The sequence below is a fragment of the Spermophilus citellus genome (genome assembly GCF_964194105.1).
Source record: "Spermophilus citellus genome assembly, chromosome: 10".
Taxonomy (NCBI): Eukaryota; Metazoa; Chordata; class Mammalia; order Rodentia; family Sciuridae; genus Spermophilus; species Spermophilus citellus.
Window position 1 is genome coordinate 21524492 of NC_138197.1, and position 24096 is coordinate 21548587.

The following is a 24096-nucleotide window of genomic DNA, read 5'->3' on the forward strand; positions in this document are numbered from 1 at the left end:
ACATGTAGTTGGAACTCTAAATCAAACACGGTTTGTGCTAGCTCTTTGAAACTTGACACAATAAAGTAGTTCCAAGTTCTATCTCTATGGTTTGTTTCTTATTGACGTAGCCCTAAGCAGAGACTGGCGCAAATCACTTTAATCGAAAGGGGTTGCCAAGTTTCCAAAAAACTACGAATTTCCTGAAATCTCAGCACACATTTTTTCACCCAATCTGGATGACAATTTCAGGTAATGATCAGTACCCCAATCCCACTTGGCTCACCAAATTTCGTTCTTCTAGGTTAAACCGTTCGTTGGCAGTAACAGTTTTAATTTTTTGGATTCACTCTGTTTTCTCCTATAGGGATACATGTAGTTGGAACTCTAAATTAAACACGATTTGTGCTAGCTCTTTGAAACTTGACACAATAAAGTAGCTCCAAGTTCTATCTCTATGGTTTGTTTCCTATTGATGTAGCAGTAAGCAGAGCCTGGCACAAATCACTTACATGGAAAGGGGTTGCCAAGCTTCCAAAAAACTACGAGTTTCCTGAAATCTCAGCACAAATTTTTTCACCCAATCTGATGACACTTTCAAGTAATTATCAGTAACCCAATCCCACTTGGATCACCAAATTTCGTTATTCTAAGTTAAACCGTTCGTTGGCAGTAACTGTTTTAAATTTTAGGTTTCACTCTGTTTTCTCCTATAGGGATACATGTAGTTGGAACTCTAAAGCAAACACGGTTTGTGCTAGCTTTTTGAAACTTGACACAATAAATAGTTCCAAGTTCTATCTCTATGGTTTGTTTTCTATTTATGTAGCCCTAAGCAGAGACTGGCGAAAATCACTTTCATGGAAAGGGGTTGCCAAGCTTCCAAAAAACTACGAGTTTCCTGAAATCTCAGCACACATTTTTTCACCCAATCTTGATGACACTTTCAGGTAATGATCAGTACCCAATCCCACATGGCTCAACATATTTCGTTCTTCTAAGTTAAACCGTTCGTTGGCAGTAACAGTTTTAATTTTTAACTTTCACTCTGTTTTCTCCTTTATGGATACATGTAGTTGGAAATCTAAATCAAAATGGTTTGTGCTAGCACTTTGAAACTTGACACAATAAAGTAGTTCCAAGTTCTATCTCTATGGTTTGTTTCTTATTGACGTAGCCCTAAGCAGAGACTGGCGCAAATCACTTTAATCGAAAGGGGTTGTCAAGTTTCCAAAAAACTACGAATTTCCTGAAATCTCAGCACACATTTTTTCACCCAATCTTGATGACACTTTCAGGTAATGATCAGTACCCAATTTCACTTGGCTCTCCAAATTTTGTTCTTCTAGGTTAAACCATTCGTTGGCAGTAACAGTTTTAATTTTTGGGTTACACTCTGTTTTCTCCTATAGGGATATATGTATTTGGCACTCTAAATCAAACACGGTTTGTGCTAGCCCTTTGAAACTTGACACAATAAAGTAGTTCCAAGTTCTATCTCTATGGTTTGTTTCCTATTGATATAGCCGTAAGCAGAGACTGTCGCAAATCACTTACATGAAAAGGGGTTGCCAAGCTTCCAAAAAACTACGAGTTTCCTGAAATCTCAGCACACATTTTTTTCACCCAAACTTAATGACACTTTCAGGTAATGATCAGTAACCCAATCCCACTTGGCTCACCAAATTTCGTTCTTCTAAGTTAAACCGTTCGTTTGCAGTAACAGTTTTAATTTATAGCTGTCACTCTGTTTTCACCTATATGGATACATGTAGTTGGAACTCTAAATCAAACACGGTTTGTGCTAGCTCTTTGAAACTTGACACAATAAAGTAGTTCCAAGTTCTATCTCTATGGTTTGTTTCTTATTGACGTAGCCCTAAGCAGAGACTGGCGCAAATCACTTTAATCGAAAGGGGTTGCCAAGTTTCCAAAAAACTACGAATTTCCTGAAATCTCAGCACACATTTTTTCACCCAATCTGGATGACACTTTCAGGTAATGATCAGTACCCCAATCCCACTTGGCTCACCAAATTTCGTTCTTCTAGGTTAAACCGTTCGTTGGCAGTAACAGTTTTAATTTTTTGGATTCACTCTGTTTTCTCCTATAGGGATACATGTAGTTGGAACTCTAAATCAAACACGGTTTGTGCTAGCTCTTTGAAACTTGACACAATAAAGTAGTTCCAAGTTCTATCTCTATGGTTTGTTTCCTATTGATGTAGCAGTAAGCAGAGCCTGGCACAAATCACTTACATGGAAAGGGGTTGCCAAGCTTCCAAAAAACTACGAGTTTCCTGAAATCTCAGCACAATTTTTTTCACCCAATCTGGATGACACTTTCAAGTAATTATCAGTAACCCAATCCCACTTGGATCACCAAATTTCGTTATTCTAAGTTAAACCGTTCGTTGGCAGTAACTGTTTTAAATTTTAGGTTTCACTCTGTTTTCTCCTATAGGGATACATGTAGTTGGAACTCTAAAGCAAACACGGTTTGTGCTAGCTCTTTGAAACTTGACACAATAAATAGTTCCAAGTTCTATCTCTATGGTTTGTTTTCTATTTATGTAGCCCTAAGCAGAGACTGGCGAAAATCACTTTCATGGAAAGGGGTTGCCAAGCTTCCAAAAAACTACGAGTTTCCTGAAATCTCAGCACACATTTTTTCACCCAATCTTGATGACACTTTCAGGTAATGATCAGTACCGCAATCCCACTTGGCTCAACATATTTCGTTCTTCTAAGTTAAACCGTTCGTTGGCAGTAACAGTTTTAATTTTTAACTTTCACTCTGTTTTCTCCTTTATGGATACATGTAGTTGGAAATCTAAATCAAAATGGTTTGTGCTAGCTCTTTGAAACTTGACACAATAAAGTAGTTCCAAGTTCTATCTCTATGGTTTGTTTCTTATTGACGTAGCCCTAAGCAGAGACTGGCGCAAATCACTTTAATCGAAAGAGGTTGCCAAGTTTCCAAAAAACTACGAATTTCCTGAAATCTCAGCACACATTTTTTCACCCAATCTGGATGACACTTTCAGGTAATGATCAGTACCCCAATCCCTCTTGGCTCACCAAATTTCGTTCTTCTAGGTTAAACCGTTCTTTGGCAGTAAGAGTTTTAATTTTTAGGTTACACTCTGTTTTCTCCTATAGGGATACATGTATTTGGAACTCTAAATCAAACACGGTTTGTGCTAGCTCTTTGAAACTTGACACAATATAGTAGTTCCAAGTCCTATCTCTATGGTTTGTTTCCTATTGATGTAGCCCTAAGCAGAGTCTGGCACAAATCATTTTCATGGAAAGGGGTTGCCAAGCTTCCAAAAACTACGAGTTTCCTGAAATCTCAGCACACATTTTTACACCCAATCTTGATGACACTTTCAGGTAATGAATGATCAGTACCCCAATCCAATTTGGATCCCCAAATTTCGTTCTTCTAGGTTAAACAGTTCATTTGCAATAACAGTTTTAATTTTTAGGTTTCTCACTGTTTTCTCCTATTTGGATACATGTAGTTGGAACTCTAAATCAAACACTGTTTGTGCTAGCTCTTTGAAACTTGACACAATAAAGTAGTTCCAAGTTCTATCTCTATGGTTTGTTTCCTATTGATGTAGCAGTAAGCTGAGACTGGCGCAAATCACTTATATGGAAAGGGGTTGCCAAGCTTCCAAAAAACTACGAGTTTCTTGAAATCTCAGCACACATTTTTTCACCCAATCTTGATGACACTTTCAGGTAATGATCAGTAACCCAATCCCACTTGGATCACCAAATTTCTTTCTTCTAAGTTAAACCGTTCGTTGGCAGTAACTGTTTTAAATTTTCGGTTTCACTCTGTTTTCTCCTATAAGGATACATGTAGTTGGAACTCTAAATCAAACACGGTTTGTGCTAGCTCTTTGAAACTTGACACAATAAAGTAGTTCCAAGTTCTATCTCTATGGTTTGTTCCTATTGATGTAGCCCTAAGAAGTGACTGGCGCAAATCACTTACATGGAAAGGGGTTGCCAAGCTTCCAAAAAACTACGAGTTTCCTGAAATCCCAGCACACATTTTTTCACCCAAACTTGATGACACTTTCAGGTAATGATCAGTAACCCAATCCCACTTGGCTCACCAAATTTTGTTCTTCTAAGTTAAACCGTTCATTTGCAGTAACAGTTTTAATTTATAGCTGTCACTCTGTTTTCTCCTATATGGATACATGTAGTTGGAACTCTAAATCAAACACGGTTTGTGCTAGCTCTTTGAAACTTGACACAATAAAGTAGTTCCATGTTCTATCTCTATGGTTTGTTTCCTATTGTTGTAGCCCTAAGCAGAGACTGGCGCAAATCACTTTCATGGAAAGGGGTTGCCAAGCTTCCAAAAAACTACGAGTTTCCTGAAATCTCAGCACACATTTTTACACCCAATCTTGATGACACTTTCAGGTAATGAATGATCAGTACCCCAATCCCACTTGGATCACCAAATTTCGTTCTTCTAGGTTAAACCGATCGTTTGCAGTAACAGTTTTAATTTTTAGCTTTCACTCTGTTTTCTCCTATATGGATACATGTAGTTGGAACTATAAATCAAACACGGTTTGTGCTAGCTCTTTGAAACTTGACACAATAAAGTAGTTCCAAGTTCTCTCTCTATGGTTCGTTTACTATTGATGTAGGCCTAAGCAGAGACTGGCGCAAATCACTTTCATGGAAAGGGGTTGCCAAGATTCCAAAAAACTACGAGTTTCCTGAAATCTCAGAATACATTTTTTCAACCAATCTTGATGACACTTTCAGGTAATGATCTGTACCCCAATCCCACTTGGATCACCAAATTTCGTTCTTCTAGGTTAAACCGTTCATTGGCAGTAACAGTTTTAATTTTTTGGTTTCACTCTGTTTTCTCCTATAGGGATACATGTAGTTGGAACTCTAAATCAAACACGGTTTGTGCTAGCTCTTTGAAACTTGACACAATAAAGTAGTTCCAAGTTCTATCTCTATGGTTTGTTTCCTATTGATGTAGCCCTAAGCAGAGACTGGCGCAAATCACTTTCATGGAAAGGGGTTGCCAAGCTTCCAAAAACTACGTTGTTCCTGAAATCTCAGCACACATTTTTTCACCCAATCTTGATGACACTTTCAGGTAATGATCAGTACCCCAATCCCACTTGGCTCAACATATTTCGTTCTTCTAAGTTAAACCGTTCGTTTGCAGTAACAGTTTTAATTTTTAACATTCACTCTGTTTTCTCCTATATGGATACATGTAGTTGGAACTCTAAATCAAAACGGTTTGTGCTAGCTCTTTGAAACTTGACACAATAAAGTAGTTCCAAGTTCTGTCTCTATAGTTTTTTTCCTATTGATGTAGCCCTAAGCAGAGACTGGCGCAAATCACTTTCATGGAAAGGGGTTGCCAAGCTTCCAAAAAACTATGAGTTTCCTGAAATCTCAGCACACATTTTTTCACCCAATCTTGATGACACTTTCAGGTAATGAGCAGTACCCCAATCCCACTTGTCTCACGATATTTCGTTCTTCTAGGTTAAACCGTTCGTTTCCAGTAACAGTTTTAATTTTTAACTTTCACTCTGTTTTCTCCTATATGGATACATGTAGTTGGAACTCTAAATCAAAACGGTTTTTGCTCGCTGTTTGAAACTTGACACAATAAAGTAGTTCCAAGTCCTATCTCTATGGTTTGTTTCCTATTGATGTAGCCCTAAGCAGAGTCTGGCACAAATCATTTTCATGGAAAGGTGTTGCCAGTCTTCCAAAAACCACGAGTTTCCTTAAATCTCAGCACACATTTTTACACCCATTCTTGATGACAGTTTCAGGTAATGAATGATCAGTACCCCAATCCCACTTGGATCACCAAATTTCGTTCTTCTAAGTTAAACCATTCGTTTGCAGTAACAGTTTTAATTTTTAGCTTTCACACTGTTTTCTCCTATTTGGATACATGTAATTGGAACTCTAAATCAAACACGGTTTGTGCTAGCTCTTTGAAACTTGACACAATAAAGTAGTTCCAAGTTCTATCTCTATGGTTTGTTTCCTATTGATGTAGCCCTAAGCAGAGACGGGCGCAAATCACTTTCATGTAAAGGGGTTGCCAAGCTTCCAAAAACTACGTTGTTCCTGAAATCTCAACACACATTTTTTCACCCAATCTTGATGACACTTTCAGGTAATGATCAGTACCCAATTTCACTTGGCTCTCCAAATTTTGTTCTTCTAGGTTAAATCGTTCGTTGGCAGTAACAGTTTTAATTTTTAGGTTACACTCTGTTTTCCTATAGGGATACATGTATTTGGAACTCTAAATCAAACACGGTTTGTGTTAGCTCGTTGAAACTTGACACAATAAAGTAGTTCCAAGTTCTATCTCTATGGTTAGTTTCCTATTGATGTAGCCCTAAGCAGAGACTGGCACAAATCATTTTCATGGAAAGGGGTTGCCAAGCTTCCATAAACTACGAGTTTCCTGAAATCTCATCACACATTTTTTCACCCAATCTTGATGACAATTTCAGGTAATGATCAGTACCCCAATCTCACTTGGATCACCAAATTTCGTTTTTCTAGGTTAAACCCTTCGTTGGCAGTAACAGTTTTAATTTTTAACTTTCACTCTGTTTTCTCCTATATGGATACATGTAGTTGAAACTCTAAATCAAACACGTTTTGTGCTAGCTCTTTGAAACTTGACACAATAAACTAGTTCCCAGTTCTATCTCTATGGTTTGTTTCCTATTGATGTAGCCCTAAGCAGAGACTGGCGCAAATCACTTTCATGGAAAGGGGTTGCCAAGCTTCCAAAAAACTACGAGTTTCCTGAAATCTCAGCACACATTTTTTCTCCTAATCTTGATGACACTTTCAGGTAATGATCAGTAACCCAATCCCATATGGATCACAAAATTTCATTCTTCTAAGTTAAACTGTTCGTTGGCAGTAACTGTTTTAATTTTTAGATTTCACTCTGTTTTCTCCTATAGGGTTACATGTAGTTGGAACACTAAATCAAACACGGTTCGTGCTAGCTCTTTGAAACTTGACACAACAAAGTAGTTCCAAGTTCTATCTCTATGGTTTGTTTCCTATTGATGTAGCACTAAGCAGAGACTGGCGCAAATCACTTTCATGGAAAGGGGTTGCCAAGCTTCCAAAAACTACGTTGTTCCTGAAATCTCAGCACACATTTTTTCACCCAATCTTGATGACACTTTCAGGTAATGATCAGTACCCCAATCCCACTTGGCTCAACATATTTCGTTCTTCTAAGTTAAACCGTTCGTTTGCAGTAACAGTTTTAATTTTTAACATTCACTCTGTTTTCTCCTATATGGATACATGTAGTTGGAACTCTAAATCAAAACGGTTTGTGCTAGCTCTTTGAAACTTGACACAATAAAGTAGTTCCAAGTTCTGTCTCTATAGTTTTTTTCCTATTGATGTAGCCCTAAGCAGAGACTGGCGCAAATCACTTTCATGGAAAGGGGTTGCCAAGCTTCCAAAAACTACGAGTTTCCTGAAATCTCAGCACACATTTTTTCACCTAATCTTGATGACACTTTCAGGTAATGATCAGTAACCCAATCCCATTTGGATCACAAAATTTCATTCTTCTAAGTTAAACCGTTCATTGGCAGTAACTGTTTTAATTTTTAGGTTTCACTCTGTTTTCTCCTATAGGGATACATGTAGTTGGAATGCTAAATCAAACACGGTTCATGCTAGCTCTTTGAAACTTGACACAATAAAGTAGTTCCAAGTTCTATCTCTATGGTTTGTTTCCTATTGATGTAGCCCTAAGCAGAGACTGGCGCAAATCACTTTCATGGAAAGGGGTTGCCAAGCTTCCAAAAACTACGATGTTCCTGAAATCTCAGCACACATTTTTTCACCCAATCTTGATGACACTTTCAGGTAATGATCAGTACCCAATTTCACTTGGCTCTCCAAATTTTGTTCTTCTAGGTTAAACCGTTCATTGGCAGTAACAGTTTTAATTTTTAGGTTACGCTCTGTTTTCTCCTGTAGGGATACAAGTATTTGGAACTCTAAATCAAACACGGTTTGTGCTAGCTCTTTGAAACTTGACACAATAAATAGTTCCAAGTTCTATCTCTATGGTTTGTTTCCTATTTATGTAGCCCTAAGCAGAGACTGGCGCAAATCACTTTCATGGAAAGGGGTTGCCAAGCTTCCAAAAAACTACGAGTTTCCAGAAATCTCAGAATACATTTTTTCACCCAATCTTGATGACACTTTCAGGTAATGATCAGTACCCCAATCCCACTTGGCTCAACATATTTCGTTCCTCTATGTTAAACCGTTCGTTTGCAGTAACAGTTTTAATTTTTAACTTTCACTCTGTTTTCTCCTTTATGGATACATGTAGTTGGAAATCTAAATCAAAATGGTTTGTGCTAGCTCTTTGAAACTTGACACAATAAAGTAGTTCCAAGTTCTATCTCTATGGTTTGTTTCCTATTGATATAGCCCTAAGCAGAGTGGCGCAAATCACTTTCATGGAAAGGGGTTGCCAAGCTTCCAAAAACTACGAGTTTCCTGAAATCTCAGCACACATTTTTTCACCCAATCTTGATGACACTTTCAGGTAATGATCAATTACCCAATCCCACTTGGATCACCAAATTTTGTTCTTCTAAGTTAAACCGTTCGTTGGCAGTAACTGTTTTAATTTTTTGGATTCACTCTGTTTTCTCCTATAGGGATACATGTAGTTGGAACTCTAAATCAAACACGGTTTGTGCTAGCTCTTTGAAACTTGACACAATAAAGTAGTTCCAAGTTCTATCTCTATGGTTTGTTTCCTACTGATGTAGCAGTAAGCAGAGCCTGGCGCAAATCACTTACATGGAAAGGGGTTGCCAAGCTTCCAAAAACTACGAGTTTCCTGAAATCTCAGCACACATTTTTTCTCCCAATCTTGATGACACTTTCAGGTAATGATCAGTATCCCAATCTCAATTGGCTCACCAAATTTCGTTCTTCTATGTTAAACCGATCATTTGCAGTAACAGTTTTAATTTTTAGCTTTCACTCTGTTTTCTCCTATATGGATACATGTAGTTGGAACTCTAAATAAAACACGGTTTGTGCTAGCTTTTTGAAACTTGACACAATAAAGTAGTTCCAAGTTCTATCTCTATGGTTCATTTACTATTGATGTAGGCCTAAGCAGAGACTGGCGCAAATCACTTTCATGGAAAGGGGTTGCCAAGATTCCAAAAAACTACGAGTTTCCTGAAATCTCAGAATACATTTTTTCAACCAATCTTGATGACACTTTCAGGTAATGATCTGTACCCCAATCCCACTTGGATCACCAAATTTCGTTCTTCTAGGTTAAACCGTTCATTGGCAGTAACAGTTTAATTTTTTGGTTTCACTCTGTTTTCTCCTATAGGGATACATGTAGTTGGAACTCTAAATCAAACACGGTTTGTGCTAGCTCTTTGAAACTTGACACAATAAAGTAGTTCCAAGTTCTATATCTATGGTTTGTTTCCTATTGATGTAGCCCTAAGCAGAGACTGGCGCAAATCACTTTCATGGAAAGGGGTTGCCAAGCTTCCAAAAACTACGAGTTTCCTGAAATCTCAGCACACATTTTTTCACCCAATCTGGATGACACTTTCAGGTAATGATCAGTACCCCAATCCCACTTGGCTCACCAAATTTCGTTCTTCTAGGTTAAACCGTTCGTTGGCAGTAACAGTTTTAATTTTTTGGATTCACTCTGTTTTCTCCTATAGGGATACATGTAGTTGGAACTCTAAATCAAACACGGTTTGTGCTAGCTCTTTGAAACTTGACACAATAAAGTAGTTCCAAGTTCTATCTCTATGGTTTGTTTCCTATTGATGTAGCAGTAAGCAGAGCCTGGCACAAATCACTTACATGGAAAGGGGTTGCCAAGCTTCCAAAAAACTACGAGTTTCCTGAAATCTCAGCACAAATTTTTTCACCCAATCTGGATGACACTTTCAAGTAATTATCAGTAACCCAATCCCACTTGGATCACCAAATTTCGTTATTCTAAGTTAAACCGTTCGTTGGCAGTAACTGTTTTAAATTTTAGGTTTCACTCTGTTTTCTCCTATAGGGATACATGTAGTTGGAACTCTAAAGCAAACACGGTTTGTGCTAGCTCTTTGAAACTTGACACAATAAATAGTTCCAAGTTCTATCTCTATGGTTTGTTTTCTATTTATGTAGCCCTAAGCAGAGACTGGCGAAAATCACTTTCATGGAAAGGGGTTGCCAAGCTTCCAAAAAACTACGAGTTTCCTGAAATCTCAGCACACATTTTTTCACCCAATCTTGATGACACTTTCAGGTAATGATCAGTACCCAATCCCACTTGGCTCAACATATTTCGTTCTTCTAAGTTAAACCGTTCGTTGGCAGTAACAGTTTTAATTTTTAACTTTCACTCTGTTTTCTCCTTTATGGATACATGTAGTTGGAAATCTAAATCAAAATGGTTTGTGCTAGCTCTTTGAAACTTGACACAATAAAGTAGTTCCAAGTTCTATCTCTATGGTTTGTTTCTTATTGACGTAGCCCAAAGCAGAGACTGGCGCAAATCACTTTAATCGAAAGGGGTTGTCAAGTTTCCAAAAAACTACGAATTTCCTGAAATCTCAGCACACATTTTTTCACCCAATCTTGATGACACTTTCAGGTAATGATCAGTACCCAATTTCACTTGGCTCTCCAAATTTTGTTCTTCTAGGTTAAACCATTCGTTGGCAGTAACAGTTTAAATTTTTAGGTTACACTCTGTTTTCTCCTATAGGGATACATGTATTTGGCACTCTAAATCAAACACGGTTTGTGCTAGCCCTTTGAAACTTGACACAATAAAGTAGTTCCAAGTTCTATCTCTATGGTTTGTTTCCTATTGATATAGCAGTAAGCAGAGACTGTCGCAAATCACTTACATGAAAAGGGGTTGCCAAGCTTCCAAAAAACTACGAGTTTCCTGAAATCTCAGCACACATTTTTTTCACCCAAACTTGATGACACTTTCAGGTAATGATCAGTAACCCAATACCACTTGGCTCACCAAATTTCGTTCTTCTAAGTTAAACCGTTCGTTTGCAGTAATAGTTTTAATTTATAGCTGTCACTCTGTTTTCACCTATATGGATACATGTAGTTGGAACTCTAAATCAAACACGGTTTGTGCTAGCTCTTTGAAACTTGACACAATAAAGTAGTTCCAAGTTCTATCTCTATGGTTTGTTTCTTATTGACGTAGCCCTAAGCAGAGACTGGCGCAAATCACTTTAATCGAAAGGGGTTGCCAAGTTTCCAAAAAACTACGAATTTCCTGAAATCTCAGCACACATTTTTTCACCCAATCTGGATGACAATTTCAGGTAATGATCAGTACCCCAATCCCACTTGGCTCACCAAATTTCGTTCTTCTAGGTTAAACCGTTCGTTGGCAGTAACAGTTTTAATTTTTTGGATTCACTCTGTTTTCTCCTATAGGGATACATGTAGTTGGAACTCTAAATTAAACACGATTTGTGCTAGCTCTTTGAAACTTGACACAATAAAGTAGCTCCAAGTTCTATCTCTATGGTTTGTTTCCTATTGATGTAGCAGTAAGCAGAGCCTGGCACAAATCACTTACATGGAAAGGGGTTGCCAAGCTTCCAAAAAACTACGAGTTTCCTGAAATCTCAGCACAAATTTTTTCACCCAATCTGATGACACTTTCAAGTAATTATCAGTAACCCAATCCCACTTGGATCACCAAATTTCGTTATTCTAAGTTAAACCGTTCGTTGGCAGTAACTGTTTTAAATTTTAGGTTTCACTCTGTTTTCTCCTATAGGGATACATGTAGTTGGAACTCTAAAGCAAACACGGTTTGTGCTAGCTCTTTGAAACTTGACACAATAAATAGTTCCAAGTTCTATCTCTATGGTTTGTTTTCTATTCATGTAGCCCTAAGCAGAGACTGGCGAAAATCACTTTCATGGAAAGGGGTTGCCAAGCTTCCAAAAAACTACGAGTTTCCTGAAATCTCAGCACACATTTTTTCACCCAATCTTGATGACACTTTCAGGTAATGATCAGTACCCAATCCCACTTGGCTCAACATATTTCGTTCTTCTAAGTTAAACCGTTCGTTGGCAGTAACAGTTTTAATTTTTAACTTTCACTCTGTTTTCTCCTTTATGGATATATGTAGTTGGAAATCTAAATCAAAATGGTTTGTGCTAGCACTTTGAAACTTGACACAATAAAGTAGTTCCAAGTTCTATCTCTATGGTTTGTTTCTTATTGACGTAGCCCTAAGCAGAGACTGGCGCAAATCACTTTAATCGAAAGGGGTTGTCAAGTTTCCAAAAAACTACGAATTTCCTGAAATCTCAGCACACATTTTTTCACCCAATCTTGATGACACTTTCAGGTAATGATCAGTACCCAATTTCACTTGGCTCTCCAAATTTTGTTCTTCTAGGTTAAACCATTCGTTGGCAGTAACAGTTTTAATTTTTGGGTTACACTCTGTTTTCTCCTATAGGGATATATGTATTTGGCACTCTAAATCAAACACGGTTTGTGCTAGCCCTTTGAAACTTGACACAATAAAGTAGTTCCAAGTTCTATCTCTATGGTTTGTTTCCTATTGATATAGCCGTAAGCAGAGACTGTCGCAAATCACTTACATGAAAAGGGGTTGCCAAGCTTCCAAAAAACTACGAGTTTCCTGAAATCTCAGCACACATTTTTTTCACCCAAACTTAATGACACTTTCAGGTAATGATCAGTAACCCAATCCCACTTGGCTCACCAAATTTCGTTCTTCTAAGTTAAACCGTTCGTTTGCAGTAACAGTTTTAATTTATAGCTGTCACTCTGTTTTCACCTATATGGATACATGTAGTTGGAACTCTAAATCAAACACGGTTTGTGCTAGCTCTTTGAAACTTGACACAATAAAGTAGTTCCAAGTTCTATCTCTATGGTTTGTTTCTTATTGACGTAGCCCTAAGCAGAGACTGGCGCAAATCACTTTAATCGAAAGGGGTTGCCAAGTTTCCAAAAAACTACGAGTTTCCTGAAATCTCAGCACACATTTTTTCACCCAATCTGGATGACAATTTCAGGTAATGATCAGTACCCCAATCCCACTTGGCTCACCAAATTTCGTTCTTCTAGGTTAAACCGTTCGTTGGCAGTAACAGTTTTAATTTTTTGGATTCACTCTGTTTTCTCCTATAGGGATACATGTAGTTGGAACTCTAAAGCAAACACGGTTTGTGCTAGCTCTTTGAAACTTGACACAATAAATAGTTCCAAGTTCTATCTCTATGGTTTGTTTTCTATTTATGTAGCCCTAAGCAGAGACTGGCGAAAATCACTTTCATGGAAAGGGGTTGCCAAGCTTCCAAATACTACTTTGTTCCTGAAATCTCAGCACACATTTTTTCACCCAATCTTGATGACACTTTCAGGTAACGATCAGTACCCAATTTCACTTGGCTCTCCAAATTTTGTTCTTCTAGGTTAAACCGTTCGTTGGCAGTAACAGTTTTAATTTTTAGGTTACACTCTGTTTTCCTATAGGGATACATGTATTTGGAACTCTAAATCAAACACGGTTTGTGGTAGCTCTTCGAAACTTGACACAATAAAGTAGTTCCAAGTTCTGTCTCTATGGTTTGTTTCCTATTGATGTAGCAGTAAGCAGAGACTGGCGCAAAACACTTACATGGAAAGGTGTTGCCAAGCTTCCAAAAAACTACGAGTTTCCTGAAATCACACCACACATTTTTTAACCGAAACTTGATGACACTTTCAGGTAATGATCAGTAACCCAATCCCACTTGGATCACGAAATTTCGTTCTTCTAAGTTAAACCGTTCGTTTGCAGTAACAGTTTTAATTTATAGTTGTCACTCTGTTTTCTCCTATATGGATACATGTAGTTGGAACTCTAAATCAAACACGATTTGTGCTAGGTCTTTGAAACTTGACACAATACAGTAGTTCCAAGTTCTATCTCTATGGTTTGTTTCCTATTGATGTAGCCCTAAGCAGAGACTGGCGCAAATCACTTTCATGGAAAGGGGTTGCCAAGCTTCCATAAAACTACGAGTTTCCTGAAATCTCAGCACACATTTTTTCACCCAATCTTGATGACACTTTCAGGTAATGATCAGTACCCCAATCCCACTTGGCTCAACATATTTCGTTCTTCTAAGTTAAACCGTTCGTTTGCAGTAACAGTTTTAATTTTTAACTTTCACTCTGTTTCCTCCTATATGGATACATGTAGTTGGAACTCTAAATCAAAACGGTTTTTGCTTGCTGTTTGAAACTTGACACAATAAAGTAGTTCCAAGTCCTATCTCTATGGTTTGTTTCCTATTGATGTAGCCCTAAGCAGAGTCTGGCACAAATCATTTTCATGGAAAGGGGTTGCCAAGCTTCCAAAAACCACGAATTTCCTGAAATCTCAGCACACATTTTTACACCCATTCTTGATGACAGTTTCAGGTAATGAATGATCAGTACCCCAATCCCACTTGGATCACCAAATTTCGTTCTTCTAGGTTAAACCGTTCGTTTGCAGTAACAGTTTTAATTTTTAGCTTTCACACTGTTTTCTCCTATTTGGATACATGTAATTGGAACTCTAAATCAAACACGGTTTGTGCTAGCTCTTTGAAACTTGACACAATAAAGTAGTTCCAAGTTCTATCTCTATGGTTTGTTTCCTATTGATGTCGCCCTAAGCAGAGACTGGCGCAAATCACTTTCATGGAAAGGGGTTGCCAAGCTTCCAAAAACTACGTTGTTCCTGAAATTTCAGCACACATTTTTTCACCCAATCTTGATGACACTTTCAGGTAATGATCAATTACCCAATACCACTTGGATCACCAAATTTTGTTCTTCTAAGTTAAACCGTTCGTTGGCAATAACTGTTTTAATTTTTTGGATTCACTCTGTTTTCTCCTATAGGGATACATGTAGTTGGAACTCTAAATCAAACACGGTTTGTGCTAGCTCTTTGAAACTTGACACAATAAAGTAGTTCCAAGTTCTATCTCTATGGTTTGTTTCCTACTGATGTAGCAGTAAGCAGAGCCTGGCGCAAATCACTTACATGGAAAGGGGTTGCCAAGCTTCCAAAAACTACGAGTTTCCTGAAATCTCAGCACACATTTTTTCACCCAATCTTGATGACACTTTCAGGTAATGATCAGTATCCCAATCTCAATTGGCTCACCAAATTTCGTTCTTCTATGTTAAACCGATCATTTGCAGTAACAGTTTTAATTTTTAGCTTTCACTCTGTTTTCTCCTATATGGATACATGTAGTTGGAACTCTAAATCAAACACGGTTTGTGTTAGCTCTTTGAAACTTGACACAATAAAGTAGTTCCAAGTTCTATCTCTATGGTTCATTTACTATTGATGTAGGCCTAAGCAGAGACTGGCGCAAATCACTTTCATGGAAAGGGGTTGCCAAGATTCCAAAAAAATACGAGTTTCCTGAAATCTCAGAATACATTTTTTCAACCAATCTTGATGACACTTTCAGGTAATGATCTGTACCCCAATCCCACTTGGATCACCAAATTTCGTTCTTCTAGGTTAAACCGTTCATTGGCAGTAACAGTTTTAATTTTTTGGTTTCACTCTGTTTTCTCCTATAGGGATACATGTAGTTGGAACTCTAAATCAAACACGGTTTGTGCTAGCTCTTTGAAACTTGACACAATAAAGTAGTTCCAAGTTCTATCTCTATGGTTTGTTTCCTATTGATGTAGCCCTAAGCAGAGACTGGCGCAAATCACTTTCATGGAAAGGGGTTGCCAAGCTTCCAAAAACTACGAGTTTCCTAATATCTCAGCACACATTTTTTCACCCAATCTTGATGATACTTTCAGGTAATGATCAATTACCCAATCCCACTTGGATCACCAAATTTTGTTCTTCTAAGTTAAAACGTTCGTTGGCAGTAACTGTTTTAATTTTTTGGATTCACTCTGTTTTCTCCTATAGGGATACATGTAGTTGGAACTCTAAATCAAACACGGTTTGTGCTAGCTCTTTGAAACTTGACACAATAAAGTAGTTCCAAGTTCTATCTCTATGGTTTGTTTCCTACTGATGTAGCAGTAAGCAGAGCCTGGCGCAAATCACTTACATGGAAAGGGGTTGCCAAGCTTCCAAAAACTACGAGTTTCCTGAAATCTCAGCACACATTTTTCACCCAATCTTGATGACACTTTCACGTAATGATCAGTATCCCAATCTCAATTGGCTCACCAAATTTCGTTCTTCTATGTTAAACCGATCATTTGCAGTAACAGTTTTAATTTTTAGCTTTCACTCTGTTTTCTCCTATATGGATACATGTAGTTGGAACTCTAAATCAAACACGGTTTGTGCTAGCTCTTTGAAACTTGACACAATAAAGTAGTTACAAGTTCTATCTCTATGGTTTGTTTCCTATTGATGTAGCCCTAAGCAGAGACTGGCGCAAATCACTTTCATGGAAAGGGGTTGCCAAGCTTCCAAAAACTACGTTGTTCCTGAAATATCAGCACACATTTTTTCACCCAATCTTGATGACACTTTCAGGTAATGATCAGTACCCAATTTCACTTGGCTCTCCAAATTTTGTTCTTCTAGGTTAAACCGTTCGTTGGCAGTAACAGTTTTAATTTTTAGGTTACACTCTGTTTTCCTATAGGGATACATGTATTTGGAACTCTAAATCAAACACGGTTTGTGGTAGCTCTTCGAAACTTGACACAATAAAGTAGTTCCAAGTTCTGTCTCTATGGTTTGTTTCCTATTGATGTAGCAGTAAGCAGAGACTGGCGCAAATCACTTACATGGAAAGGGGTTGCCAAGCTTCCAAAAAACTACGAGTTTCCTGAAATCACACCACACATTTTTTAACCGAAACTTGATGACACTTTCAGGTAATGATCAGTAACCCAATCCCACTTGGATCACGAAATTTCGTTCTTCTAAATTAAACCGTTCGTTTGCAGTAACAGTTTTAATTTATAGTTGTCACTCTGTTTTCTCCTATATGGATACATGTAGTTGGAACTCTAAATCAAACACGATTTGTGCTAGGTCTTTGAAACTTGACACAATACAGTAGTTCCAAGTTCTATCTCTATGGTTTGTTTCCTATTGATGTAGCCCTAAGCAGAGACTGGCGCAAATCACTTTCATGGAAAGGGGTTGCCAAGCTTCCATAAAACTACGAGTTTCCTGAAATCTCAGCACACATTTTTTCACCCAATCTTTATGACACTTTCAGGTAATGATCAGTACCCCAATCCCACTTGGATCACCAAATTTCGTTTTTCTAGGTTAAACCCTTCGTTGGCAGTAACAGTTTTAATTTTTTGGTTTCACTCTGTTTTCTCCTATAGGGATACATGTAGTTCGAACTCTAAATCAAACACGGTTTGTGCTAGCTCGTTGAAACTTGACACAATAAAGTAGTTCCAAGTTCTATCTCTATGGTTAGTTTCCTATTGATGTAGCCCTAAGCAGAGACTGGCGCAAATCATTTTCATGGAAAGGGGTTGCCAAGCTTCCATAAACTACGCGTTTCCTGAAATCTCATCACACATTTTTTCACCCAATCTTGATGACACTTTCAGGTAATGATCAGTACCCCAATCTCACTTGGATCACCAAATTTCGTTTTTCTAGGTTAAACCCTTCGTTGGCAGTAACTGTTTTAATTTTTAACTTTCACTCTGTTTTCTCCTATATGGATACATGTAGTTGGAACGCTAAATCAAACACGGTTCGTGCTAGGTCTTTGAAACTTGACACAATAAAGTAGTTCAAAGTTCTATCTCTATGGTTTGTTTCCTATTGATGTAGCCCTAAGCAGAGACTGGCGCAAATCTCTTTTATGGAAAGGGGTTGGCAAGCTTCCAAAACACTAGGTGTTTCCTGAAATCTCAGCACATATTGTTTCACCCAATCTTATGACACTTTCAGGTAATGATCAGTACGGCCAATCCCACTTGGCTCACCAAATTTCATGCTTCTAGGTTAAACCGTTCTTTTGCAGTAATAGTTTAAATTTTTAGCTTTCACTCTGTTTTCTCCTATATGGATACATGTAGTTGGAACTCTAAATCAAACACGGGTTGTTCTAGCTCTTTGAAACTTGACACAATAAAGAAGTTCCAAGTTCTATCTCTATGGTTTGTTTCCTATTGATGTAGCCCTAAGCAGAGACTGGCGCAAATCACTTTCATGGAAAGGGGTTGCCAAGCTTCCAAATAACTACGAGTTTCCTGAAATCTCAGCACACATTTTTTCACCCAATCTTGATGACACTTTCAGGTAATGATCAGTACCCCAATCCCACTTGGCTCACCAAATTTCTTTCTTCTATGTTAAACTGTTCGTTTGCAGTAACAGTTTTAATTTTTAACTTTCACTCTGTTTTCTCCTATATGGATACATGTAGTTGAAACTCTAAATCAAACACGGTTTGTGCTATCTCATTGAAACTTGACACAATAAAGTAGTTCCAAGTTCTATCTCTATGGTTTGTTTCCTATTGATGTAGCCCTAAGCAGAGACTGGCGCAAATCACTTTCATGGAAAGCGGTTGCCAAGCTTCCAAAAAACTACGTGTTTCCTGAAATCTCAGCACACATTTTTTCACCCAATCTTGATGACACTTTCAGGTAATGATCAGTAACCCAATCCCACTTGGATCACCAAATTTCGTTCTTCTAGGTTAAACCGTTCGTTGGAAGTAACAGTTTTAATTTTTAGGTTTCACTCTGTTTTCTCCTATATGGATACATGTAGTTGGAACTCTAAATCAAACACGGTTTGTGCTAGCTCTTTGAAACTTGACACAATATAGTAGTTCCAAGTTCTATCTCTATGGTTTGTTTCCTATTGACGTAGCCCTAAGCAGAGACTGGCGCAAATCACTTTAATCGAAAGGGGTTGCCAAGTTTCCAAAAAACTACGAATTTCCTGAAATCTCAGCACACATTTTTTTCACCCAATCTTGATGACACTTTCAGGTAATGATCAGTACCCCAATCCCACTTGGCTCACCAAATTTCGTTCTTCTAGGTTAAACCGTTCGTTTGCAGTAACAGTTTTAATTTTTAGCTTTCACTCTGTTTTCTCCTATATGGATACATGTAGTTGGAACTCTAAATCAAACACGGTTTGTGCTAGCTCTTTGAAACTTGACACAATAAAGTAGTTCCAAGATCTATCTCTATGGTTTGTTTCCTATTGACGTAGCCCTAAGCAGAGACTGGCGCAAATCACTTTAATCGAAAGGGGTTGTCAAGTTTCCAAAAAACTACGAATTTCCTGAAATCTCAGCACACATTTTTTCACCCAATCTTGATGACACTTTCAGGTAATGATCAGTACCCAATTTCACTTGGCTCTCCAAATTTTGTTCTTCTAGGTTAAACCGTTCGTTGGCAGTAACAGTTTTAATTTTTAGGTTACACTCTGTTTTCTCCTATAGGGATATATGTATTTGGCACTCTAAATCAAACACGGTTTGTGCTAGCCCTTTGAAACTTGACACAATAAAGTAGTTCCAAGTTCTATCTCTATGGTTTGTTTCCTATTAATATAGCAGTAAGCAGAGACTGTCGCAAATCACTTACATGAAAAGGGGTTGCCAAGCTTCCAAAAAACTAGGAGTTTCCTGAAATCTCAGCACACATTTTTTCACCCAAACTTGATGACACTTTCAGGTAATGATCAGTAACCCAATCCCACTTGGCTCACCAAATTTTGTTCTTCTAAGTTAAACCGTTCGTTTGCAGTAACAGTTTTAATTTATAGCTGTCACTCTGTTTTCACCTATATGGATACATGTAGTTGGAACTCTAAATCAAACACAGTTTGTGCTAGCTCTTTGAAACTTGACACAATAAAGTTTTTCCAAGTTCTATCTCTATGGTTTGTTTCTTATTGACGTAGCCCTAAGCAGAGACTGGCGCAAATCACTTTAATCGAAAGGGGTTGCCAAGTTTCCAAAAAACCACGAATTTCCTGAAATCTCAGCACACATTTTTTCACCCAATCTGGATGACACTTTCAGGTAATGATCCGTACCCCAATCCCACTTGGCTCACCAAATTTCGTTCTTCTAGGTTAAACCGTTCGTTGGCAGTAACTGTTTTAAATTTTAGGTTTCACTCTGTTTTCTCCTATACGGATACATGTAGTTGGAACTCTAAAGCAAACACAGTTTGTGCTAGCTCTTTGAAACTTGACACAATAAATAGTTCCAAGTTCTATCTCTATGGTTTGTTTTCTATTTATGTAGCCCTAAGCAGAGACTGGCGAAAATCACTTTCATGGAAAGGGGTTGCCAAGCTTCCAAAAAACTACGAATTTCCTGAAATCTCAGCACACATTTTTTCACCCAATCTTGATGACACTTTCAGGTAATGATCAGTACCCCAATCCCACTTGGCTCAACATATTTCGTTCTTCTAAGTTAAACCGTTCGTTGGCAGTAACAGTTTTAATTTTTAACTTTCACTCTGTTTTCTCCTTTATGGATACATGTAGTTGGAAATCTAAATCAAAATGGTTTGTGCTAGCTCTTTGAAACTTGACACAATAAAGTAGTTCCAAGTTCTATCTCTATGGTTTGTTTCCTATTGATATAGCCCTAAGCAGAGTGGCACAAATCACTTTCATGGAAAGGGGTTGCCAAGCTTCCAAAAACTATGAGTTTCCTGAAATCTCAGCACACATTTTTTCACCCAATCTTGATGACACTTTCAGGTAATAATCAGTATCCCAATCTCAATTGGCTCACCAAATTTCGTTCTTCTATGTTAAACCGATCATTTGCAGTAACAGTTTTAATTTTTAGCTTTCACTCTGTTTTCTCCTATATGGATACATGTAGTTGGAACTCTAAATCAAACACGGTTTGTGCTAGCTCTTTGAAACTTGACACAATAAAGTAGTTCCAAGTTCTATCTCTATGGTTCGTTTACTATTGATGTAGGCCTAAGCAGAGACTGGCGCAAATCACTTTCATGGAAAGGGGTAGCCAAGATTCCAAAAAACTACAAGTTTCCTGAAATCTCAGAATACATTTTTTCAAGCAATCTTGATGACACTTTCAGGTAATGATCACTACCCCAATCCCACTTGGATCACCAAATTTCGTTCTTCTAGGTTAAACCGTTCATTGGCAGTAACAGTTTTAATTTTTTGGTTTCACTCTGTTTTCTCCTATAGGGATACATGTAGTTGGAACTCTAAATCAAACACGGTTTGTGCTAGCTCTTTGAAACTTGACACAATAAAGTAGTTCCAAGTTCTATCTCTATGGTTTGTTTCCTATTGATGTAACCCTAAGCAGAGACTGGCGCAAATCACTTTCATGGAAAGGGGTTGCCAAGCTTCCAAAAACTATGTTGTTCCTGAAATCTCAGCACATATTTTTTCACCCAATCTTGATGACACTTTCAGGTAATGATCAGTACCCAATTTCACTTGGCTCTCCAAATTTTGTTCTTCTAGTTTAAACCGTTCGTTGGCAGTAACAGTTTTAATTTTTAGGTTACACTCTCTTTCCTATAGGGATACATGTATTTGGAACTCTAAATCAAACACGCTTTGTGCTAGCTCTTCGAGACTTGACACAATAAAGTAGTTCCAAGTTCTGTCTCTATGGTTTGTTTCCTACTGATATAGCCCTAAGCAGAGACTGGCGCAAGTCACTTTCATGGAAAAAGGTTGCCAAGCTTTTAAAAAACTACGAGTTTCCTGAAATCTCAGCACACATTTTTACACCCAATCTTGATGACACTTTCAGGTAATGAATGATCAGTACCCCAATCCCACTTGGATCACCAAATTTCGTTCTTCTAGGTTAAACCGTTCGTTTGCAGTAACAGTTTTAATTTTTAGCTTTCACACTGTTTTCTCCTATTTGGATACATGTAGTTGGAACTCTAAATCAAACACGGTTTGTGCTAGCTCTTTGAAACTTGACACAATAAATAGTTCCAAGTTCTATCTCTATGGTTTGTTTCCTATTGATGTAGCCCTAAGCAGAGACTGGCGCAAATCACTTTCATGGAAAGGGGTTGCCAAGCTTTCAAAAACTACAAGTTTCCTGAAATCTCAACACACATTTTTTCACCCAATCTTGATGACACTTTCAGGTAATGATCAGTACCCAATCCCACTTGGCTCACCAAATTTCGTTCTTCTAGGTTAAACCGTTCGTTTGCAGTAACAGTTTTAATTTTTAGCTTTCATTCTGTTTTCTCCTATATGGATACATGTAGTTGGAACTCTAAATCAAACACGGTTTGTGCTAGCTCTTTGAAACTTGACACAATAAAGTATTTCCAAGTTCTATCTCTATGGTTTATTTCCTATTGATGTAGCCCTAAGCAGAGACTGGCGCAAATCACTTTCATGGAAAGGGGTTGCCAAGCTTCCAAAAACTACGATGTTCCTGAAATCTCAGCACACATTTTTTCACCCAATCTTGATGACACTTTCACGTAATGATCAGTACCCAATTTCACTTGGCTCTCAAAATTTTGTTCTTCTAGGTTAAACCGTTCGTTGGCAGTAACGGTTTTAATTTTTAGGTTACACTCTGTTTTCTCCTATAGGGATACATGTATTTGGAACTCTAAATCAAACACGGTTTGTGCTAGCTCTTTGAAACTTGACACAATAAAGTAGTTCCAAGTTCTATCTCTATGGTTTGTTTCCTATTGATATAGCCCTAAGCAGAGTGGCGCAAATCACTTTGATGGAAAGGAATTGCCAAGCTTCCAAAAAACTACTAGTTTCCTGAAATCTCAGCACACATTTTTTCACCCAATCTTGATGACACTTTAAGGTAATGATCAGTACCCAATCCCACTTGGCTCTCCAAATTTCGTTCTTCTAGGTTAAACCATTCATTGGCAGTAACAGTTTTAATTTTTAACTTTCACTCTGTTTTCTCCTATAGGGATATATGTAGTTGGAACTCTAAATCAAACACGGTTTGTGCTAGCTCTTTGAAACTTGACACAATAAAGTAGTTCCAAGTTCTATCTCTATGGTTTGTTTCCTATTCATGTAGCCCCAAGCAGAGACAGGCGCAAATCACTTTGATGGAAAGGGGTTGCCAAGCTTCCAAAAACTACTAGTTTCCTGAAATATCAGCACAAATTTTTTCACCCAATCTTGATGACACTTTAAGGTAATCATCAGTACCCAATCCCACTTGGCTCTCCAAATTTCGTTCTTCTAGGTTAAACCATTCATTGGCAGTAACAGTTTTAATTTTTCGGTTACACTCTGTTTTCTCCTATAGGGATACATGTAGTTGGAACTCTAAATCAAAACGATTTGTGCAAGCTCTTTGAAACGTGACACAATAAATTAGTTCCAAGTTCTATCCCTATGGTTCGTTTCCTATTGATATATCCCTAAGCATAGACTGGCGCAAATCACTTTCATGGAAAGGGGTTGCCAAGATTCCAAAAACTACATGTTTCCTGAAATCTCAGAATACGTTTTTTCAACCAATCTTGATGACACTTTCAGGTAATGATCAGTACGCCAATCCCACTTGGATATCCAAATTTCGTTCTTCTAGGTTAACCCGTTTGTTGGCAGTAACAGTTTTATTTTTTAGGTTTCCCTCTGTTTTCTCCTATAGTGATACATGTAGTTGGAACTCTAAATCAAACACGGTTTGTGCTAGCTCTTTGAAACTTGAAACAATAAAGTACTTTCAAGTTCTATCTCTATGGTTTGTTTCCAATTGATGTAGCCCTAAGCAGAGACTGGCTTAATCACTTTCATTGAAAGGGGTTGCCAAGCTTCCAAAAAACTAAGAGTTTCCTGAAATCTCAGCACACATTTTTTCACCCAATCTTGATGACACTTTCAGGTAATGATCATTACCCCAATCCCACTTGGCTCACCAAATTTTCTTTTTCAAGGTTAAACCGTACGTTGGCAGTAACTGTTTTAATTTTTAGGTTTCACTCTGTTTTCTCCTATAGGGATACA